The sequence below is a fragment of the Macaca nemestrina genome, chromosome 1, assembly GCF_043159975.1.
Source record: "Macaca nemestrina isolate mMacNem1 chromosome 1, mMacNem.hap1, whole genome shotgun sequence".
Classification (NCBI taxonomy): Eukaryota; Metazoa; Chordata; class Mammalia; order Primates; family Cercopithecidae; genus Macaca; species Macaca nemestrina.
This window is the reverse complement of record NC_092125.1, coordinates 199,776,585-199,799,767: the sequence shown is the minus strand read 5'-3', so window position 1 is coordinate 199,799,767 and position 23,183 is coordinate 199,776,585. Positions and strand designations below refer to the sequence as shown.

At 46.2% G+C, this 23,183-nt stretch overlaps 1 protein-coding gene and 1 long non-coding RNA gene across 15 annotated transcripts in view; one reads left to right on the top strand and one right to left on the bottom strand.

Annotated features, from left to right (window-relative positions):
* LOC105495216 (CUB and Sushi multiple domains 2) overlaps window positions 1-23,183 on the bottom strand; it is a 656,530-nt gene that overhangs the window by 626,200 nt on the left and 7,147 nt on the right. The window lies entirely within an intron of this gene.
* LOC105494674 (uncharacterized) lies at window positions 10,042-20,711 on the top strand. 4 transcript variants are annotated; one of them, XR_011623344.1, is made up of 4 exons: window positions 10,042-10,149; window positions 11,475-11,609; window positions 17,421-17,497; window positions 20,582-20,711. It is a non-coding gene; the product is annotated as an uncharacterized lncRNA (long non-coding RNA). The 4 variants fall into 4 exon arrangements; XR_011623343.1 differs by having other exon boundaries at window positions 20,575-20,699; XR_011623342.1 differs by lacking the exon at window positions 17,421-17,497 and having other exon boundaries at window positions 20,575-20,709.

The window sequence follows — 23,183 nt, the reverse complement described above, 5'->3', positions numbered from 1 at the left end:
GAGACGAGATCACGCCACTACACTCCAGCCTGGCAACAGAGCAAGATTCCATCTCAAAAAAAAAAAAAAAAAAAAAAAGAACTGATTGACTAATTTACAGTAACTTATGAAATATCATGTAGCCACTAAGAGGAATGAGATAAATCTATGTACACCTACCCAGAAATAGGTATAAGAGACATTTCTAAGAGAAAAAAGCATGTTACAGAGTAATGTATATGATATATCTACAATAATCCCATTTTTGTGAAATATAATTTGTGTTCCATTTACATTTTCTTATATGTTTTGAAAATGTCTGGAGTAATTCAGAAGAAACTGTTGATAAGTGGGACTGAGCTCTGCAGTGGGGAGAAGGGCTTTTTTCACCATATGCTCTTCTATGCCATTTCAATTTTTGCCCTGAGCATGTATTATTTCTATAGTAATTAAAAAGTAGTTGTAACTAATTAAACTTAAAGGGAAGAGAAAGAGCAAGCGGGAGAGAGAGGCATGGCTAGAAGGGGAGAAAAATTAGGTCATTTGGGTAACTGCATCCTGGAGACTATCCAAGCCCTGACTGAGAAACTCGCAGATCTCGTCTGTACTTTATCTTCAGTCACACAGGTTGCTCTGGTAAAGAAAACTTAAAAACTAGTTCACTGAACTTTCAAAATAAATTCACTGACTTTCAAAATTAATTACTTATTTAACTAAGAAAAAAACTCACACCTATTAAACAAGGCAACCTCTGAGCCACCTGATTTTCCTTCCTGTGGGTTCAGCCCACTCAGTTGAATGTGCTGTGGATGTTAGCCATTGAGTTTCTTTTGGTTCCAAAAAGAGTGTGAACAAGTGGTCTCCATAAAATATTACATGTGAGTGTGAATGCCAGTGTGGACATATCCCGTATGTGCAGATCAGAGATCATAAAGACAGTGTTTGTGCATGAGAACAGACACAGTCTTTCACAGAGCTATATGAACATGGTCTGTGCTGGGATTCCAGGCCTGATGCATCATGATTTTTCATTAAGGGCACTTGTTAGACAAACTTCCTTGGGATAGGAGTCTGGACTCCTCTCTGCATCATTCGCTTATCAATTCCCATGATGCCTTTAATAAAATTATCCAGTTCAGCCTTTATCACTATTTTTGTCCAGCCAGTCCCCAAATGAGTTTGCTTAAACAATAAATTATGAAAACTGTGATCCATCCATTATCCAATCATCCTTCTATCTACCATCCATGGGTCTTTCCTCTTGTACACTCATCTGTCTATATGTCTACTCATCCCATGAATCTACTTGTTGTCCATTCCATTGTTTCATTCAGCCATCTCATTTCATTGCTATAATCTCTCTCAAGCCAATCCTGTCATCCATCCATTCACCCTTCCACTAATCTTTCCATTTACTCATCCATTCCATCCATTGATCCCATCTAGCCCAACTATTCTTCCACTTTACCCACTCATCAATCAACCACATCCTTCCATCCTAGTCATCCATGCATTTATCCATCCCCCCATCTAATACCCCATCCACTTATTCATTCATCCCAAATATCTATCAATGCTCTCTAGCAACCCATCCCATCTACCTATCCATTCTTCCATCACCCACTATCTCTATCCATCCCATCCATCCATCCACCCACCCATTCAGCAATTGCACCTCTTCATCCCACCCCATAGCCTAGACTTACTTATATCTCTGGAGGCGAAGAGACTGGGGCAAGCAAGGCCCAATGAATATAAGAAAAAAAAAGTGATTGAAACGTTATTACTTTTTCGACAAGGCCCACTAAGCTCTTTTCACCAGAACATCTTTGAGCACTCTTAACAGCAAGTCTTTATCCACATTTACATCCCTCCTCTTCCTCTCATGCCCAGATTCTCCTGCTGGTCTCCAACCAGCTGGGACTTCTAGCTACCAACAAGAGTAAACACATCAGGCTCAAAACTACCCTGTAACCTCCTGTGTCCATTCTGGGTCCAGCTAACTATATGCTCCCTTCCCTCCTTCACCCTCTTCCCTTTGAACTCTAGCCTGGAGTGAAGCCCTAGCCATGATGCCAGTGCCCCTGGCCCAGTGTACACCCTGTCCCAGCCTGGCCCAACCTGGCCCAACCTGGTTAAAACAACTCACAATCCAGTGCTTCAACTGAAGAATGTGCTTTCCAATTGGGAAGGCAAGCAACCTAACATGTAATAGATGCCTTCTACGAGACAGCCTAACATGTAATAGACGCCCTCTACCAGACAGCCGAACATGTAATAGACGCCCTCTACGAGACAGCCGAACATGTAATAGACGCCCTCTACGAGACAGCCGAACATGTAATAGACGCCCTCTACGAGACAGCCGAACATGTAATAGACGCCCTCTACGAGACAGCCGAACATGTAATAGACGCCCTCTACGAGACAGCCGAACATGTAATAGACGCACTCTACACGACAGCCGAACATGTAATAGACGCCTTCTACGAGACAGCATAACATGTAATAGACGCCCTCTACGAGACAGCATAACATGTAATAGACGCCCTCTACGAGACAGCATAACATGTAATAGACGCCCTCTACGAGACAGCCGAACATGTAATAGATGCCTTCTACAAAACAGGGACTTATCAGGTGCTTTCTATTTGACAAGTAATTTCATCTTCCCTGCAATTCTCTGAGTCAGGCAAAGGGGCTCAGAGGAGAAACTGCAGCTCACAGAGGTTAAGTAATTTGTCTAAAATCACACAGCTGCTGAGAAGCAGTATCAGAATTCAAACCCCGGTCTGACTCTAAAGCTTTGGCCTTGCCACTCCAACAAGCTGCTATCAAGAGGACCATTTCCAAGCTAAACCAAGTAGGGGAAATCAGAATGATAAGCAAGAAAACATCCCATTTTCTGAACTGATTCTCTAACCAAGAAAACACGATCATGTGAATCATAAGTTGTAGTATTTACTAAGTGGTAAGTCTATGTCAGGTGCTGGCTAAACAAACTTTACAATTTATTTAAAAGAAAGTGAAGTCCCTTTGATGATCCTTCTGGGGCGCCTCCACATACTATGGTTAAGCAGATCCCAGATCAAGGTTTTAAGGGTACATTGTACTTTGGAGCTATACGATTTCCTCCAGGAGAGGAATTTGAATGACAGATGTGACAAGCTTGTCACTAAGGTAAGGATTCTCATGTGTTTGCAAATATGTAGAAGTTCAAATCCTGCTCCACCACTTGCTGTATTACTGCAGCCAACCTCCTTCACCTCCCTGAGCCTCTGTTTTCTCCTTCTGTAAAATGGAGGTGGTAAGAGTAACCATACCTACAGGACTGTCAGGAGACTTCAATTAAGATTTTGATGTAACAGCTGAGCTTTTCTCTTATGGTTGGCTGCTTATTTCACTTTCATCTTTTCCCTCTATTGTAAGTAATGCTATGCATCTTATACATAAATGGTTGACTACATGTCTGATTATTTCTTTAGGGTAAATTCTTTGAAATGAAATATCGAATCCAAATGTATAATATTTTAAAGGCTGTTGACAATATAGTACCAAGTTCCTTTCCAGCAAGTTTGTAACAATTTACACCCCTACAGGCAACTTACGAAAGTGCCCGGCGCCCTGCACCCTTGCCAGCATATACTACTTTTTTGAAACAATTTGTATATATTTTTACATACACATTCATATAGAACCTTGCATGAATGCACAAATATGATCTTCGCATGTATCATATTGGGATTTCAGTGAAATTTTATTTTTACTTTTCCTTTTCACACTTGGCTTCCTCTCCATCACCCCCCACCCTTAACCAATACTCACTCCTAGGCAACCCATATTAAAATCTAGTTTTCATCTTCCCAATTCTTTATGCTTTCTTATAAAACCACATGCATACTACTACCATTTGAATGTTTGTCCCATCCAAACCTTGTGCTGAAACTTAATCCCCAAAGTGGCAGTCTTGAGAGGCAGGGCCTTTAAAAGGTGAGGGCCTCTGCCCTCAGGAGTGATTAATCCATTCATAGATTAATGGGGTAATGGGTTAATGCATTAATGGGTTATCATGGGAGTGGAAGTAGTGGCTTTGTAAGAAGAAGAAGAGAGAACTCCTGGACTGGCACACCCAGCCCCCTTCACCATGTGATCCCCTGTGCCACTGTGGGACTCTGCAGAGAGTCTCATCAGCAAGAAGACCCACACCACATGCAGCCCCTCGACCTTGGACTTCTCAGCCTCCAGAACTGTAAGAGATAAATTCCTTTTACAGGAGGTCAGGAGTTCGAGACCAACCTCAACATGGAAAAACCCTGTCTCTACTAAAAATACAAAATTAGCCAGGCATGGTGGTGCATGCCTGTAATTCCAGCTACTCGGGAGGCTGAGGCAGGAGAATTGCTTGAACCTGGGAGGTAGAGGTTGCGGTGAGCCGAGATCGCGCCATTGCACTCCAGCCGGGGCAACAAGAGCGAAACTGTCTCAAAAAAAAAAAAAAAAAAAAAAATTCCTTTTCTTTATAAATTATCCATCTTCAGGTAATTTTGTTCTTTAGAATTTTGTGGTTATTCTATTATAAGCAACAGATAGTTTGTGGCAATTTTGTTATAGGCTTCAGATTTTTGTAGTAATTCTCTTATAAGCTACAGAAAGCAGACAGAGTCACAAACATAAACTGACATGCCCACATATACACATTTACATATACAGTAGGGGTTTGCCATTGTTTATTTCCTTAAAATTGTACCACATTATACAAACTTCTCAGCATCTTTCTTTTCTCTCAGTAATAATGATGTTTCCATTAAGTGAAGGAATAATGTCTACAGAGTACTTAGCACAGCGGCTGGAGCACTGAGTACATCTTATTCATTGTTGTTGTTGTTATAAATTAAAAAGACAAACTGGCATCCCTCCTAAAGCTGTGAGGTTCATGGGTAAAGTGGCTCCCAGTCCTCCCAGTCTTGTGTGGGAAGGAACAGGCAAAGGCAGCATTACTAGAGTTGTGCATGTCATTTCCATGTGCCTAAATAACTAAGGACCTACTATTTGCCAGGGACCATCCGTGGTCCAGAGGTAGGATAATAAGCAAAGCCAGGCAAAGTGCCTAACCTCCTAAAGCTTCCAGTCTAGAGAGCAAGCTTGATAATAATAAATTAATGGCTTTGATCAATGTATCATGATCAACTGAGATAAGTTATCCAAGGGCAAGACACACAATTCTATGAGAATGATTTCGACTGGGGTGCAGGGGGCCTTCTCTGAGGAAGTGAAACTTGAGCCGTGGTTAATGCAGTGAAAGGGGAAGAGAATACTCCAGACAGAGGAATTGGCACGTGAAAAAAAAAAAAAAAAAAACAACCCAGCGGCAGAAGACAGCATGGCCCTCTGTGAGCTTGAAGGGGACAGCAGGCTGAAAGGCAGGCTCTCTGAGCAAAGGCACCGCCACTTGCAAACAAGGCCTGGCAAATGTCTAGAGAACACCTGCGGCCCCACCGAGAGCTTAAAGGCAAGTGTTCTCCCAATGCCTCGGATCACACTGCGTTCAGCAGGCCCCATCACCTTGGCAACCATGAGGGAGTACCAGGCCAGGCCTAAGTAAATGCATCATGTATATCATCTCATTGCATTGTTACAAAGGCTCTGTGAATGAGGCACTACGGTTCCTGTTTTAGAGATGGGGAACTGAGGCCTAAAGAGATTACTATGCCCCTTACACAGGCTAGTACCAAGCAGGGCCAGGATTTAAGCCTCGGTCTCTCCCAATCTCCAATCTATGCCTCTGAGAATATAGAACAGAGAACAACACTTTTCTCTGAGGTCCTAAGCAAAGATTTCATAGCCACCTCCAAGGGTGACTTATACGTTTTTGACATGGGGCTGGGATTTGAACCCAGCTGGGCTGGCTGCAGAGACCAGGCTCATAATCACCTCCCACTGAACAGCCACACCCTTTCCCTCCTCTACAACCTGTCCCCTCTCCAGCCTCACTTCCTGCAGCCCCAGCCACCACACACACACAAGGAGCACTCGAACACACAGAACTTCTCATTTCCTCCTGTGAATATAGGGCCCTTTGAGGTTTGGAGGCTCTTCCTGGGATACATCCCACTCCTTTCTTCCCCTGAAAATGGCCTGCTCCACCTTTTAAGTCCCATCTCAAATGTCACATCACCCAACAGTGAACCCACCGGTACCCCCCACCCACCCCCATACACTGGAGTTACTAACTCCATCTACTGGATTTTCATGTCTTGGTTCTCCCTCTGTATTCATTCATTCAACATCCCATAAATATTCATTGAGCCCCTACTATGTGTAAGACACTGTTCTAGGAGTTGGGTATACCACAGAGAACAAGATAGACAAGCTCCTTGATCTCAAGGGATTTGCTTGAGAAGTCAGTAAATGTTTTAAAATGCATATATCCTATGTTGGGTGGTTCTAAGGACTATGAAGGAAGTCAGAGCAGGGTAAGCGAAGGAAAGGATTACTGTGGATGAGGGGGTTGAGGAAACCTCTCCAAGGAGGTGATGTTGGAACAAGAATTTATTGAAGTGATGGCTGGGCCTTGTGGCTACCCAGGGGATGGCAAGCCCCAAATCTATTTGCATGCATGCCCCACCACCCAGTGTGTCTGAGGAACAGCAGAGAAGCCGCTGGCGGGAGCAGAGTAAGCAGGAGCAAGTCTTAGGGGGATGCGATCAGGAAGAAAATGAGGGATGAGCACAAGGAAAGGACCTTGACTTATTTCTGAATGATGGCAGGGGAATGAATGATCTACCTAACCATGTTCAAAGCTCTCCAGCTGCCAGGTTGGAGGAAAATGGAAAGAGATGAGAATGCAAGGAGGGAAACCAGGGAAGGGTCCAGGCAAAAGAAGAAGATGGCTCAGACCCCGGGGTGTGATGGGGGTGGCACCAGGGGCTGGGATCCTGGATTTATTTTGAAGGTGGAGCCAACAGGATTTGCTCATGGCTTGATGTGGGGAGAGAAGGAAAGGGAGAAAGAAGTATTAAGGGTGACCACCAGGTTTCTGGGCACCATGTTGCACGGTGACTGCTGTGATGTGCCCCCCTCATAGAAATGTGAGCCCCTTAAGGCAGGGATGCTGTCTTCCCTCTTTGTGACACTGTACAGGGCCCACCCCATACATGTTTGCTGAGTGTGTGAGTCATGAAGTGTCCCTAAGCAGCTTCTCTGAGCCATTCTTTTGCTGCCATGGCCTTTGGGGAAGAGGTGGGTCATCCTGTCCTGGCAGCCCCCTCAGCCTCCAAATAGGTTATCTTTACACATCTAATAACTACATGCAAATGGGGATACACTCATCCAGAGATGAAGGGTCTGCAGGATCAAATCAGACAACTTGTCCTTGGAGCCGAGGCCCAAGATCGGCTCTTCTCTGCTCGCTCAGTCTCCTTTCAGAAGCCACCTGGTGCCCCAGGAGACACAAGTCCTGAAATTCAGCTGCAAGCATCTTACAGGCCCAGCGGAAGTGGCCTTTGCAAAGCCCTGGTGATCCCGTCACCATCTTTGTTCGAGGCAGGCAGAAGGCTGTCTCCTTTACAGAGATGAGAAAACGAAGGTCTGGAAAGTGGCAGGGGGTGAAGGAAGAGGAGAATGGCCCCCTCACTCCATCTTCTCGTGTGAAATTGTATCAGGAATGAAATAGTCTTCTGCCCAGCAGTGTGGGCTTTGGAATCATGCAGCCCTGGATGTAACTCCAACATTTACGAACCATGTGTGACTTTGTGTGACATGACTTCACATGACTGAGCCTTGGTCTGCCCATCTGCAAGATGAGGATAACAATGCCATCTATCTTACGGGCCTGTTTTAAGGCTTATTTTAGATGGTGTATATAAAATGCTTGGCACAGAGGCTCACAGTAGGCACTCCATACATGAAGATGATATTATCAGTACTTTACTATTGAAATGGTTTGTGATTTGTGCCACTGCTGGACTCTATCTAGGGCTGCCACATTGTGTGCTGTGTGGAAACAGCTGTAAAAACACGATTAAGAAATTCCATGTGGATGCTGCTATGTGGTAACAACAGTCCCAGCTCCATCCTTGACCTGCTATGTGATCTTCGGGCAAGCCATCTTATTCCACCAAATCTCAGACTACGTCTATAAAATGAGAATCACTATACTACCCACCTTCAGTGGGGTCTGGAGCCCACGGAATATGATAATCATATAAAAATCTAGCACAGTGCCTGGGTACAGCAACGTGTTCAACATAATCAGAGTCTGAATCACACTGGCACCTCATGGGTCCCAGTGCCTGTCCACCCAGAGCAGCAGCCTCCCAGGGCGTTAACAATAATAGCTTTACCAGGTGAAAAAGCTACGACTGACTCTTTTCGGTCTTTTCTACACTAACTGTCCCCTGGACCTCCAAGTCTCGTTTAACATTGCCTCCTTCAGGAAGTCATCCCTGATAGCTGCTGGCTGGATGCCTGACCTTTCTCTGTGCTCCCATAACCCCTCTCCTTGCCCCATTTAAACTCTATTGTGATGTTCACCACATTGCATTTAAATTATCTGTGTAATTATCTGTCTACTCCGCAGGTATATATTAGAAAGACTGAAAGTTTAGGGGGATGGGGGCCAAAGGATAGATCCCACGCATGACATCAAACTCTATATCCCAGAACCTAGCATAGTATCTGGCATAAGGTGGTAGCTCAATACAACTTGGTTAAACAGATACACGGATGGAAGAAAAAAAGAAGGAAGGAAGGAGGGGGAAAGTCTTGGCGTTGCTACTGCCTTACGCCAGTAACTGTCTCTGTCATCTCCAGCCTGTCTCTCTTGCCTCGGACCTGTTATTCCAGTCAATTTTGTTCCCTCGTATGCAAAGCAAATGTGTGATGCCTGGCCCTACTCTGACATCAGTTTCTATCAAGGAGTTAACCAAGGAGAATCAGGTCTGACTCCAGAGCTGATGCATTTTAAACCGTGGTCCCATTTCCTAACAATTCACCTAGTTGAAATATATTCTCCATTTACTCTTCCAGGGGACAATGAAGGGTAAAGAAAAATGAACAATTTATTTCCTTATTTAAATACGCCACAGAGATAAGCGGGCCAGATGATCAATGTCTTAGTCAACATTTCCTCTCATTCTGGATAACAGCTTTGAGACACCTCCAAGGCTGTCTGGTATCTACAGCTGAGTCCAAGGTGGGTGGGGCTCCTACCATTCCTCTTGACTGGGTGGGACAGGTTCCGCCTGCCCCAGTCATCCCCAGCTGCAGGCGGTGCCAACCAGCTCAGGTCCAGATTCACTGGGCAGTGTTAGGAGAGAACATGTTCATCCTACTCTTGTCTCCACAGAGGGGAAAGAATTCTCAGTCCATGCTCCAGAGGACCAACTACCAGTGACAAACATTTTTCCAGTCTCTCTCTGACCCCTAACTCTCTCCCTATCCTGGAGGAAGAGTGACTTGTCCAAAGCGCATTTGTAGGGAAATAACTTGGCATACTTAGCTCAGCCCTAACCCACCTTTGCACCTCCTTAACTTATCCAGCAGGCCTTGCCCCTGTGAGGGAAGCCTGAGGCTATTTCCTTTGCTGGTGAATGAGTGGGTAACTTCTTCAATTCAAGAGTGATGTATTAACAAGACAATTTTGCCACATATCCAAAGCCGCGTCCTCCAATCAACTTTATCGGTAAGGTAATGAAGCTAACATTTTGATCTCTCCATTTGACTCCTCTTGTGTTTTTTACCCAGTTTGTTCCAAACTTGAGAAGGGAAGAAAGGAAGGGGGTGTTGAGGGTGTAGAGGAGAAACTGGGCAAGAATGGTCTTTCCTGCCTGGGGTTCCCAGACCCCTGTGGGTCTTCAAAGGCAGTAATCAGAGTTTGTGAGCTATTTTCAATATCTCAAAGAGCCTAACGGAAACCGCATTTATCCGCCATCAAAATGCACAAGCCAAATAAATGCCAAGTCTGCTTTGGGCTGGAACTACTCCCAGTCAGTGAGGTCACACTGCCCTTTGTCCACTCTGATTGGTAAGACCGAGCTATGGCCCTTGGGGGACCCCAGAGGCTTGCCAGTTAAGGGATGGTGGTTCCCCAACCCCTCTGCTTGACTGCATGAGAAACTTTAGCCCCTTGGCAAGGATGCCTGCTCCTTTGAAAGAGGAAATTGAAATGAGGTGCATTTGGGGGATGAATGAGGGTTGCCTCAATCTTAGACAAAGAGAATAAGAACGAGGTCCTAAGAAGATGCCTTTTCCCAGGGCCAAAGAACAGAACCACCCAAGTTAGGAAAGTGTATAACTCATGGCCTCAACTCAGATCACATATGGGGGATAAAGGAAAGTCGAGGCCGTACGAAGTTGGGAGGGGCTGAGGTTCTGTACCAGCACAGCAGAAAGGTAGGAGGGCTGCATGCCTGCTTCTTTGAGTGGCGCCTCCTCACTTGGCCATGGCTTTACCCTCTTGCTGCCTGGAGGGGTGGCTCTGAATGTAGCTGAGAATGCTAATGAACCTCCTCCCTGCCCCTTGGCAGCATCTCCCAGTGTAATTTTTGTAGGGTAGGTGGGATCTGGGGAGAGCTGATCTGTGCCAGCAGACCTGAAAACACAGGAATAGAAATGGGGAAATGAATCCATGTCCTTCTTAATGAGTGCAGCCTGGTAGAAATAGTGCCTTGAAACACAAGACTCTTAGCAGAAACTCGGAGAATGGGAGAACATCCCTCGCCATAACAATGTTAGGTTGTGTCAAGAGAGGGGGAGGCATTTAGGAGTCCTGTCGCCTTCCCATGGCAGTCTCAGCACACAGAGGAGAGGGGACGTCCTTTCTACCCAGGCTAGAGAGGACTCCCAAGGCACCAGACGCCCCCTGTTCTACCTGAAACTGATGAGTAGAACAAGCCCTCTGTCATTCTCGTGCTGAGAGCTGGCTGGGAAAGTGGACACTGAGGCTTCTTGAGAGGCACAATCCCAGCCCTAACTCTGCAGATGTCCTGAGTGCTCCATTCTCAAGATTTAGATTCATGGTGAAAGGAGGTGGAAAGCCCCATTCACCCTCAGCAGGTCAAGCCATGTTCTCCAACATGACACACCAAAGACCAATGATTTGTGTTTGTTTAGAGTCAGGGTCTCACTCTGTCACCCACGCTGGAGTGCAATGGCATGATCACTCCTGGGCTCAAGTGAATCTCCCACCCCAGCCTCTCGAGTCACAGGATTACAGGAATGTACCACCAGAGCCCAGCTCAGGACCTGTGTCTTGAGGGGTATCTGGCACATACCTGGCTATTATTAATAAATGAATCAGTACTTTTCCCTTTGACCATTATTCTAGGTCCTTACCCTACTCATCAGAGCCCCAGCAGGGAGCAGGTGTTAGTGGCATATCAGTTTAAGCACCTTCCAAAGTCACTCTTAACCCAAAACTTCAAACTCTTTGCCAGTTATTCAAGAGGTACCAACTTCTCATTGACCTTTGTCTTGCCCCTCCTCTTCCATTCTAGAGAGTAAACTCATTCCCTTTGTCTGACATAAGCATGAACCACCTATGGGAAGAAGCGAGGACAGATGTGGGAGGCCAATGGCCCTGCCACTGCAGTTGCAAGAGTGCTATGTTCCAACTGTTCAGGAGAAAAGGGGTGAGTTTCAAGCCACCAGCAAAGATGCAGAAAAATGCTTGAGAATTATTTGAGAAGTAAAATCCGTAAGATGTGGTTAGTGAAAGGGAGCAGAGAGGGGTGGAATCCCAGGATGAGTCCCAGGTTTCTGGCTTAGGAAGACGCATGACTGTGAAGATGCATGAAGCAATTCATAGAGGTGGGCCACAAAAGTTTGGGATGGTAAAGTTTCTGGGGGTGGGAAAGAGTCATATAGGGGACAGCAGGAATGAAGAATTCAGTGTGCAGAATGGGGGGTTATGCGGCTCCAGAGTTCAGGAGCAAGGTCTTCATCAGAGACCTAAGTATGGAGATTCTCAGCATTTCGACAGTGGCATGAAAACCATAGGAGCGAATGAAATAAAGAATAAGGCCAGGTGCGGTTGCTCATGCCTGTAATCCCCTCACTTTGGGAGGCCGAGGTGGGCGGATCACGAGGTCAGAAGATCGAGACCATCCTGGCTAACATGGTGAAACCCCATGTCTACTAAAAATACAAAAAAAAATTAGCCGGGCGTGGTGGCAGGTGCCTGTAGTCCCAGCTACTCAGGAGGCTGAGGCAGAAGAATGGCGTCAATCCAGGAAGTGGAGCTTGCAGTGAGCCAAGATCGTGCCACTGCACTCCAGCCTAGAAAACAGAGCGAGACTCTGTCTCAAAAAAAAAAAAAAAGAAAAAGAAATAAAGAATAAAAAGAGAAGGTCAAGGCCAAATACTGGAAGCTCCAATATTAAAGCAAATGTTTAGTAGGAAGGAGTGATGAGCAGTGTCAGACGCTGAAGATGGGGAGGGGAGGGAGGAGGATGGTCAGAAGGTCAAGAAGCTTGGCTGTGGCCAGACTGTGGAAGGTCTAGGAGCCAGGAGAGATGCTTGCATTTAGTAAACAGGAAGTCATGTGGTGCCCTGGGCTGGAGCACTTCCCCTGGATTGAGGAAAGTGTAAGCCAGGTAACAGGCACTGAGAAATGAGTTGGCAGACATCATCTCAGGAAGCATGGCTGGGGAGGAAAGGAGAGAGACGGGGTGACAGCCAAAAGCGGGTGCACAGTCAGGGAGGGGCTGTTTTTTAGTGTATTATTAACACACAAAGAAAGTGTGTGCATGGGCTAATGGGAAAGAAACAGAGGGGAGGGAGAAGTTAGAGAAATGGGGCACAGGGATGCCAATTATGGCAGTGACGTCCCTGCATAACACAGGGTATGGTGTCCTCAGCGCTTCCCTGCACAAATTCAGCAGCAAGTCTCACACAGCTGTTTCCTTTAGTGTCAACTTTTCTGTGAAGTAGGACACAAGGTTGTTCAAGAGAGTGAGCGGGTGAGGCTGCCACAGAGATGAGAATGGCCCCAGGACAGAGCCTGTGGTCCACAGCCAGAGGCAGGACACTCTAGGGACTGAGTTGAGAGGGAGGGGCCCACAAGGGCTGGAGCAAGAGTAAAGAGAGGCACAGCATTGGGTAAGACGAACTTCTAGGTTCAAAATCTCACTGAGGCCCAGGGACACTGGGAGGGTCCAGATCCACAGAGGTCTACCCCCTTACCACCTTACCTGATCCTGCTCTTTCTGGACGAATTGGCTTATTCTTACTAAGGTGTTAAGGGCTAACATTTCCTAAAATTTTAACAACGGCTTTCAAGCTAAAGATTTCAATAACAACAGAATTTTCCTGAAACACAGGCAGACACAGAGCAACTATCTCATTGCTCTGCATCAAAAACCTCTACCAGTCCCTTGCTCAGCCTCTCAGCAATCCTTCACTCTGAAAAATCTGCCGTAATTTGGTGCAGCGGCAGAAAATAAAAAGGAAAATTGCATCTTTGCTGCTCCCAAAAGCAGTCTCCAGGATGTTCAGTTTGATTTGACAACCACTTGATGAGCATTCATTCATTCATTCATTCACAATATTTACTGAGCATCCACCATGCTGCAGGTACTGTGCCACATGCTGTGGACACAGCAGAGAACAAAAGGGCCAAACCCCGCCTTCAGTGGGGCATAGACTCATCAGGACAAAGGGGTAGGAGAGCTGCATGCTCTGAGCCAGGCACGCCGCAAGCATGGACCTTTACAAGCATGACTTTGAAGTCAGGATTTTTGCCCCATTTTACTAATGTGACGACTGAGGCCAAGAATGAACTAGGACCAGGATTTGCCCGGGGTTGGCCTTATTCTAATGTTTGTGCTCAGAGAATGCACTACCTAGTTCTTCTCAGACTCTCACAGGCACAGGAATTGACCTGGGGATCTTGTTAAAATGTAGGTTCAGTAGGTGGGGGATGGGATCCAAGAGGCTACATTTCTAAAAAGCTTCCTGGCAAGGCTTTGAACCATACCTCAGAAGCCAAGGGTCTAGTGTTTCCCACGCTCATCTGGTCACGAAACCTTTGCCCTCCTCGAGCGTTTATTTAGTAGTCCCTACTTCACTTCCTGAAACCCAAGGAATGAATGAAACCCCAGGAATGGCTGAATAAATGAATCAATGCCATCTCTGGGCCTCCCAGTGTTACTGTGCTTCCCACCTTCACGGTCCTATTTGCATAACTGGCCATTTGCGTCAGTTTCCCTGCTGAGCCCCTTGGGTCCTCACTGGGACCACAGACTCTCTACATACCTATTCACCGAGCTAGGGCTATTCTACCCTGCTTGCTCCCTCCCCTGGGTCCGAGGTCCTATTCCAACCAGGGACAAAGCGAAGGCTGGACCTTGGCCTCCTCAACCCCACCCTCTGTAGCTTCCTCATCTCCTGGCTGGCTGACCTCACCTCAGCCTGCCTGCCATGCCTCATCCTGAAAAGCCAGCTGCTCCCCACCAACAGGCCCGAAGAAAATGGCATTTCAGTGCTGCGTGTCTGCTCTTCAGAGAGTATTAAATCTAGAATAATGGGAATTAGTACACGGAAGAAGTTGAGGATAAGACTCCCCTGAGTGTCCTGATTTCTCACCTAACAAATCCAGGGCTGGAGGAAAGACTTAGTGATTCAGGAGCTCCAAGCTGTCAGGCCAACCCTCACCAACAGGCCTTTTGTGAAGTGTATTAAGCAGTTTAGGAATGCTAATGCGTGCCTTTGGGGCTGGTGCCTTCCCAGGCTCTTCCAGGGGGCTGCCTAATCTCATCAACACAAATCTGGTCACCCTGGTGACCACCTCTGGGCTGCCACACTCCCTGGGAACAGGTCCTGACGCCATCAGCGCCAGGGCTAATTATAAAGGAGGGACAGAAGGAGGGGAAGGTGGTGCTGCAAAGACAGCCCAGGTGTGGGCTGACTTGTGGAGGCAGAGCCTTTGCTCAAAGTCACCCAAGACCTGAGCCCTTCTTCTAGTCATTCCTGAGTGGGGTTAAGACCAGGGTCATCAGAAGGTGAGCAGGAAGAACTCACTAAAGACGCAGATCCCTGCACCCTGCTCTCAGATCCTCTGATTCAGAAAATCAGAGGAAGACCTGGAAACCTACCTTTTTTTTTTTTTTTTTTTTTTGAGACAGGGTCTTGCTCTGTCACCCAGGCTAGAGTGCAGTGGTGCAATCATGGCTCACTGCAGCCTTAACCTCCTGGGCTCAAGCAATCCACTTGCCTCAGCCTCTCGACTTGCTGGGACTACAGGCGTGTGCTGCCACCACGCCCAGCTAATATTTTTATTTTTTGTAGAGACAGGGTATTACTATGCTGCCCAGGTTGGTCTTGAACTACTGGCCTCAAGCAAGCCTCCCACTTCAGCCTCTCAAAGTGCTGGGATTACAGACGTGAGCCACTGCACCTGGCCAGAATCTACATTTTTAACTGGGAAACCTGTACAGTGGTTAAGCCTATGGGCTGTAGAATCAGACTAGGTTTAAATCCAGGCTCTCCCCCGTCCTAGTTGTGTAGTCTTAGCAAGTAATTTAATTTCTTAAACCTCAGTTTCCTCAACTGCAAAATGATAGAATTCTTAGGAGTTTTGTAAGGTGTAAGGGAGGAATGAGCAGCTCTCACTAAGCATAGGGCCTGAGTGTTCAACAAGGGACAGCCAGCCAGGGACTGCAGCTCACGCTTGTAATCCTGGCATTTTGGGAGGCTGAACGGGGAAGATTACTTGAGGTCAGGAGTGCAAAACTAGCCTGGGTAACATAGCAAGACCCCCATCTCTACAAAAAAATTTAGAAAAAAAAAAATAGCCAAGTGTGGTGGCATGTGCCTATAGCCCCAGCTACTCAGGAGGCTGAAGCGGGAGGATCACTTGAGCCCATGAAGTCGAGGTTACATTGAGCCATGATCACACCACTGCACTCCAGCCTGGGTGACAGATCAAGACTCTGCCTATGAAAAAGATAAAAATAAAAACTAAGGGACAGCTTCCACAAAGAAGACTATGATGCTGATAAAGGGGGGACGCAAACTTGACACCTCCCAAGCACAGCCTGCTGCGTTAAGCCTTTGTCTAGCTGCTCCCTCTAAGATATTCAACCTGCAAATTGCCCTCCTTCAACTGAATGCCTGCTCACTCTTGAAGAGCCTGCTGGCACCTTCTGAATGAAGTCTTCCTTCTTCCCCTCTCCCCCTCCGCTGTGCTTGGAGCTCCTTTGGCCTTCAGTAGCTTATAACGGTCCTTGGGGGGAGGAACTTGGTTTTAAAAGGTATTTGTGCCCATGACCCCCAACCCAGGGCCACTGTACTAGGTACTCAGTGAGTGTTCCACAACCCAGCCCCAAGCTCCTGGGCAGACAGGAGCAGCCAAAGGCCTTAAAAAGCCACCTTGTTGACAGAGGTACGGGGTTGAAGCCTGGCTAAAGAAAAGGCCACAGAGGGGAGGGTCCTGGATGGGGTGAGGGTGGTGGCAGCAAGGTCAAAGGTCAGGAATAGGCTCTCACAGATGGCAAGGCTGAGGATCGGGAGGAGGATGACTCACAACGAGGAGGAGTCCTGGTTTCCTGGGAAGTAGCAGCACTGGGGAAGAGGATGGACAGGAAAGGAAACGAAAAGACATAAGTGGAGGAGATTGGCAGAGAAGGGAGAGAAAAGGAGAGAGGCAGAAGGAACAAAAAGTTGACAGGCACACATGGCCTGGACAAGGTAGAATATGGCAGGTCTCCCCACAGACAGCACCTGGAAAGGACTTGCTAACTCAGCCCAAGCAGGTAGACTTTCTATTTTCCTTTTATTTCTCCTTTCTTCCCTCCCTTCCTTCCTTCCCCCCTCCCTCCCCCCACCTTTCTCTCTTCCTTTCTTTTAGTCACGTTTTTAAGAGAGACAGGGTCTTCTAATTCTGTCACCCAGGCTGGAGTATAGTGGCACAATCATAGCTCACTGCAGCCTCCAAGTCCTGGGCTCAAGCCATCCCCCGGCCTCAGCCTCTCGAGTAGCTAGGACTACAGACACATGCCACTATACCCAGCTAATTATTTATTTATTTATTTATTTATTTATTTATTTATATACAGAAGAGGTCTCACTTTTTGTCACTTAGGCGGGTCTCAAACTCCTGGCCTCAAACAATCCTCCCACCTCAGCCTTCCAAACTGCTGGGATGAGAGGCGTGAGCCACCACACTTGGCCTATTTTCTTTCTGGATGGAAGTTTTGTGATATTCTCACGGAGGCACGATGAACACAACCTTAACTTATGATCCATGATTCATGGAATGGGTTTCATGTACTTTTGGCTGTTCACTTAGCTGTTTACCCTCCCTGGGAGGCTGGGGCACCAGGTAGAGGACTCGTGGAAGAAAAAGGATCCCCTCAGCCCCTCCTTGCTGATATGGGGCTCCAGGCACCCTCACCAAGACCGGCCTTCCCCAGTAGCATCCTACCCTCATTGTGTTTTTTCAGAGACCTGTGGCTGCCAGCCAAGCCATCTGGCCACCCTCCTTCTCCAAACCTTCCAGACTTCTCAGTGCCTTTCTCTGGTGAGCAGACCTTCTTCTAGACCTAGAACAACCCACTCTCACTCAACCAGGAGCCCATGCAGATGAACCTGCACTGTCGCAAGCCGTTTCCTGCTCCTCTCTTCACCTGCTCACTCCTGTTGATCCAGCAGGTCTCAGCTTGAACATCCTTCTCTGGGAGCTTTCCTTGATCCTTTGTGTCTAAAGAGCTGTCCCTCTTTTTTAAAAAAAATTGTGGTAAAATACATATAACATAAGATGTGCTATCTTAACCATTTAAAAGTATATAATGTAGTGGCATTAAGTCCATTCATGCTGTTGTGCTAACATCACCACCATCCATCCACAGAACTCTCTCCATCTTGCAAAACTGAAAGTCAATGCCCATTAAATGATTAAGTCCCCATCTCTCCCTCCCCAGCCCCTGGCAACAAACATTCTATTTTCTGTCTCTATGAATTTGTCTGCACTAAATACCTCACACATCAGTAGAAGCATATGGTAGGTATTTATTTGCCCTTTTGTAACTGGCTCCTTTCTTTTTTCTTTTTTATTTTTTTGGAGACAGACGCTTGCTCTGTCACCCAGGCTGGAATGCAGTGGCGCGATCTCGGCTCACTGCAACCTCCACCCCCCCGGTTCAAGTGATTCTTGTGACTCAGCCTCCTCAGTAGCTGGGACTACAGGCATGCACCAGTATGCCCGGCTGATTTTTGTATTTTTAGTAGACACAGGGTTACACCATGTTGGCCAGGCTGGTCTTGAACTCCTGGCCTGAAGCGATCCACCTGCCTAGGCCTCCCAAAGTGCTGGGATTATAGGTATGAGCCAGTGCACCTGGCCTGTAACTGGTTTCTTTCACTTAGCATGATGTCCTCAAGGTTCAGCCATGCTGTAGCAGGTGTCAGAATTTCCTTCCTTTTTAAAGCTGAGAGATACTCCATCATATGGATATACCACATTTTGTTTATCCACTCATCTGCACATGGACACATGGGTTGCTTCCGCCATTTGGCTGTTGTGAGTAATGCTGCTCTGAGCCTGTGTGTTGCTGCCTCTCTTATGCACACTCAGCGCTGAAACTTGCCCATGTCCCCAAGGCAGCTGAGAGCTCAGGCACACAGAGGCACTCAATAAATGCCTGTTGAAGGACTGAGTAATCCTCCTACCCAATCTAGGTATAGCATCCATCCATTAAATTGTACTTTAACTGGGGCCTTCAGGAAACACAGGGCCTTGAGCCAGAAGAGAAACCTCCTGTAGAATGTGGGGGCCCAGGATGGACAGGAAGATTCGAGGACTCCTCAGAGTCCTCCACACAGACAGCAGGTCCCATGGGACCCCACCCTGCTCTCTAGCTCATCAGTGCCCTCATATCTCAATCTCTACCTCCCCCAAAACACTGATGGATCTGACTATATCAAAACGAAGCATTTGTGTCCAAAGAAAGCTGGCATATGCCAAATAGATGGATAAAAGACTAGAAGAAGCTAGTTGTAACTTCTAAAATTAACAAAGGGCAACACCTAGACTATAAACAAAACTTCTACAAATCAACCAAAAGATTTCTAAGATAAGAAATCCAATTTTTAAATGGGCAAAGAATATAAATAGGTAATTCAGAAAAAGAGAAGTTCAAACAGCTAACAAGCCTGTAAGAGAGGTTCAGACTTACTAGTAATCAAAGTGTAAATTAATACAATGAGATGGCACTTTACATTCCTAAAAATGGCAAAATTGGACAGGTGGCTAATATTAGGTACTCATGAGGACGTGGGAAGACAGAAACTCTTGGGCACTCTTAGTGGAAATGTGACTTGGCACACCATTTCCATGGTGCTCTGGAAAACACCATGGCAGAACATGAAAAATTAACACATTAACCCAGGTACCAAATCCTCCTTCATATAGTCCAGAACTATTCTCACACAGGGTCCCAAGAGGGAATGTACAAGGATGTTCTTCAGAACTTTGAGTGGTGGAGTACGGGGGAGTTGCTGATAAGCTAGAGGGCTAGCCTCAGGGGAACAGATACGTAAAATGTGATGGATGTATAACTCGTAATGCAATGCAGCAGTTAGAAACCACTGACTAGGTACACTCAATGAGTATGGCGAGATATGCAAAATATGTTATTGAGTAAATAAAGAAAGCAGATGAAATTTATACTTCAATATCACTTATAGAAATAAAAAATACATATACATACAAACAACCCTATATATTTTATAAGGATCCATGCTTTTTTTATGTTATTTTATTTTATTTTATTTTTGAGACGGAGTTTTGTTCTGTCGCCCAGGCTGGAGTGCAGTGGTGCGATCTTGGCTCACTGCAACCTCCACTCCTGGGTTCAAGTGATTCTCCTGCCTCAGCCTCCTAAGTAGCTGGGATTACAGGTGCACACCACCACGCCCGGCTAATTTTTATATTTTTAGTACAGATGGGGTTTCACCATTTTGATCAGGCTGGTCTCAAACTCCTGACCTCGTGATCCGCCTGCCTCAGCCTCCCAAAGTGCTGGGATTACAGGTATGAGCCACTGCGCCCTGCCTGGATCCATGCATATTTGAAGACATACATCAAACACATCAGAATGAGTACTTACTGGGATTGGGATAGCTTTAGGATTGGGGATGAAGGGAAGCAAACTTTGCGAATAAGAGAGGAGCTTCACACAGATAGGTGATCATAAAGTGCTTGTGGACTGAGGGTAGGATTAATTCAAATGTTATGCACCTGAGACTTGGTGGGGGTGCAGAAAACAGAAAACGTCAACTGTGCCTTCCACGTAACTCAGGAAAACTGTCCCTGTAACATTGTCTTCTTTCCATGTTCCTTAGAACAAAGTATCGTAGGAGATGTGCGTCCCAGTGGTTCTCGAATACAGGGAATTTTCCTCTTGCTATAGTTAAAGGCCTCATTCAGATCTCATACCCTGGATGAATGTGTCAGTGAGAGCGAAGCCCAAGCAGTCAACTCTCCGAGACTGAACTCAGAGTGCTGCTGCCCAGAGGTGGGTGGTGGTTGGGGAAAAGGCTGCATCCAGGATGTCTGATGGGCTCTGGATGGAGATGGCTTGTTTCTTCCCTTTTGAGTTCTCAGGAGCAGTCCCACAGGCCACTGGAGGGCAAGAATGGATTGAGGCCAAGAAGCTCAGCAAGCCCACCCTCCTTCACCTATCACCCCTGAGACCTGAAAAATAGCCTGGCAAGCTATCTGCAGAGGTCGTGAGTTCCCCATCTCTTGAAAGCCAAGAAGCCCAAGCCCTGGGCAGGATCTCCCACTGGATGGGCTTAAACTAGATACTTCTTTGGTCTTATTCTAATATCTCTGGCTTCTTTTTATTTTGTTGATTAAAGAACTTCCAAATCCATCATTGCATAGACACACTGTGTATTATTATCCCCATTTTATAGGTGGGAAAATAGAGGCCTAGGAAGATGAAATGATTGGCTTCTGGTCACATAGATGGTTAGGGGCACAGCCAGGTCTGGAAGGCTGAATTCCTGACTCCCAGGCTGAACAAGGCCTTTCTCCCAGCTGAGGATCTGCTATGGGTCAGCCCTTCTAGGAATGCACATATGATAAAGCCAGGAGGATAGGGCCACATAGGTCCCTGGCAGGAGGGGATGCCAACATTGAGATGTCTGTTTTTATGCTAGGAACATTTTAGCATGAACTGAAAATAAACTATTAAACTGTCATCTCCTTCTTACTGCCAAGTCCACACACATCACCAAGTCCCAGCCAATCACTGAACTCCCTCCATTCCTGAAACGGCAATGCAGGAAGCAATGAAGGTGGGTAGGTAGAGAGATTGAGGCTGGGGTAGGGAAAGGGGTGGGGTCAGGCAGCAACTGAAGACAAATCTCCCGAGGCCTGAGTCGACTCTACCACACTTACTCATCTCAGAAAGGGCCATCAATCATTCTGCACAAAATGTCTGCACATTCTCTCATAATATACTTGTATCTCAAATTTCAAAGTCTCTGCTTTTTCCCTTTACAGTTACATCCGTCACACTCGCTTACTTTCAATCAATAAATAGATGGAGCTACTTAATAATAGAACTTATTCTGTTTTCTATTTGAAAACCTTGAAGATGGACACATAATTTTTTGAGGTTTCTGGATTATAATTGCACTTAATTGGTATAAATTAGACATTGGCAGGTAGGAAGGCTATTTGTGTTGCAATATAAGCCCTTATTTTCTGTGTTAGATGGCACAGGAGATTCTCAAGTAAATTTCTAAGAGTAATTTGGTGCTCTCAGTAATTTAACTATACATACATTATTTTTAGCATCATAAAAGTTCCTTACAATAATGATTTTTCAAGGGTGGGACTGACATCCCTTGAAAGACAAATTCAGTTTAAAATTTTCCAATGCAGACACGAAAAGGTGGAAAGTAAAAGAGTCTCTAGGAAAGAGACTCCCCCAGCAGAGGGGGCCGTGGAGGTAAACCCCTACTCCATCCTCAGCTTTCCTTTCTGTGAGTGGAGCCACTGTACTAGCTCTAGGGTAGGCACAATGTCTTTCTCTGATGGTGGACTTGATAGGAGATGCCCTGGTGCTCCTGGTTTATGCCAAGCACAGTTTTCTGATGGATTCCTGGTGGTGGCCACATGGCACTTCCAGCGTCTCTCTGAAGAATGATCCCTTACGGCAGGAAAAGGGAGCCTCCAGCATTTTAGGATTCATGCTATATGGGACCAAAGGCTAATGGAGACTTTATGTCTGCTGGAAATTTCACAATTCAGGTGAGAAACAAACTGACCAGTGTTCAAGAAGTCCTGCTCAGGAAGATGAAGATGCTACAACACTGTGAGGCGGGCCCAGCTATTTCCAGTGCCCTTCCTCACTTCCCATTTCCTCATGCCCACTCAATTGGTGCCCATTCAATTGGTTATATAATAACTCCATCTTATCTCCCAGTCTCTTGTTCCAACTCAACCAACCCAAACCATCCCAATAAATCTGATTCACCTCTATCTCATTCCATTCTATCACAATACATCTCACCTCCACTCCATCATATCCCAATTGTTCCATTCCACTCCATCCCAACTCCACCCACCCCATCTTATCCCACCCCACCCCAGTGTCTTCTAACACATTCCCTCCCCACCTCACCCTGCATCCCAGTCAATCCCCTGAATACTGCACACCCCACCCTCTCAATCCCATCCCCAACATCACATCTCGCTCAATCCTATCCCATTCCATTCCATCACCTATCTCACTCTATCTATCCTGTGCCAATACAGCCCAACCTACCTTTGATCTTACTCAGTTTACGTCTTCCTACTTGAGCTCAGTCTACCTCAAATTATGCTATGTCTCCAATCCCACCTCATCATGTTCCACTCCATCTCCTCCCCTCTCATCCGCTGTTTGGCTAAAGTTCACATTTGTGGGTGTATAGTGGGTCATGACTATCTTTCATGTGACATTAAGCTACCTGAGAAGGCCAAAGGGGTCTCACCTTCTCCCAAAGCTCTAAGAACTAAGTGTGTGTTTCGGTGGGAGAAAAGAAAAGAAGATAGAGAATCTCATTTTTAGAAGAGGAGTATGAAAAGACAGTCCAGGAGGTTGAGTTCTCTAGAGTCCAGGGAAAACATAAATATGAGTTTCCTTTGTTTCTCTTAACTTACAAGAGTAAGGAAAGAGCTCTGAGAGCCACGCCATCATTTTCAAGTTGAG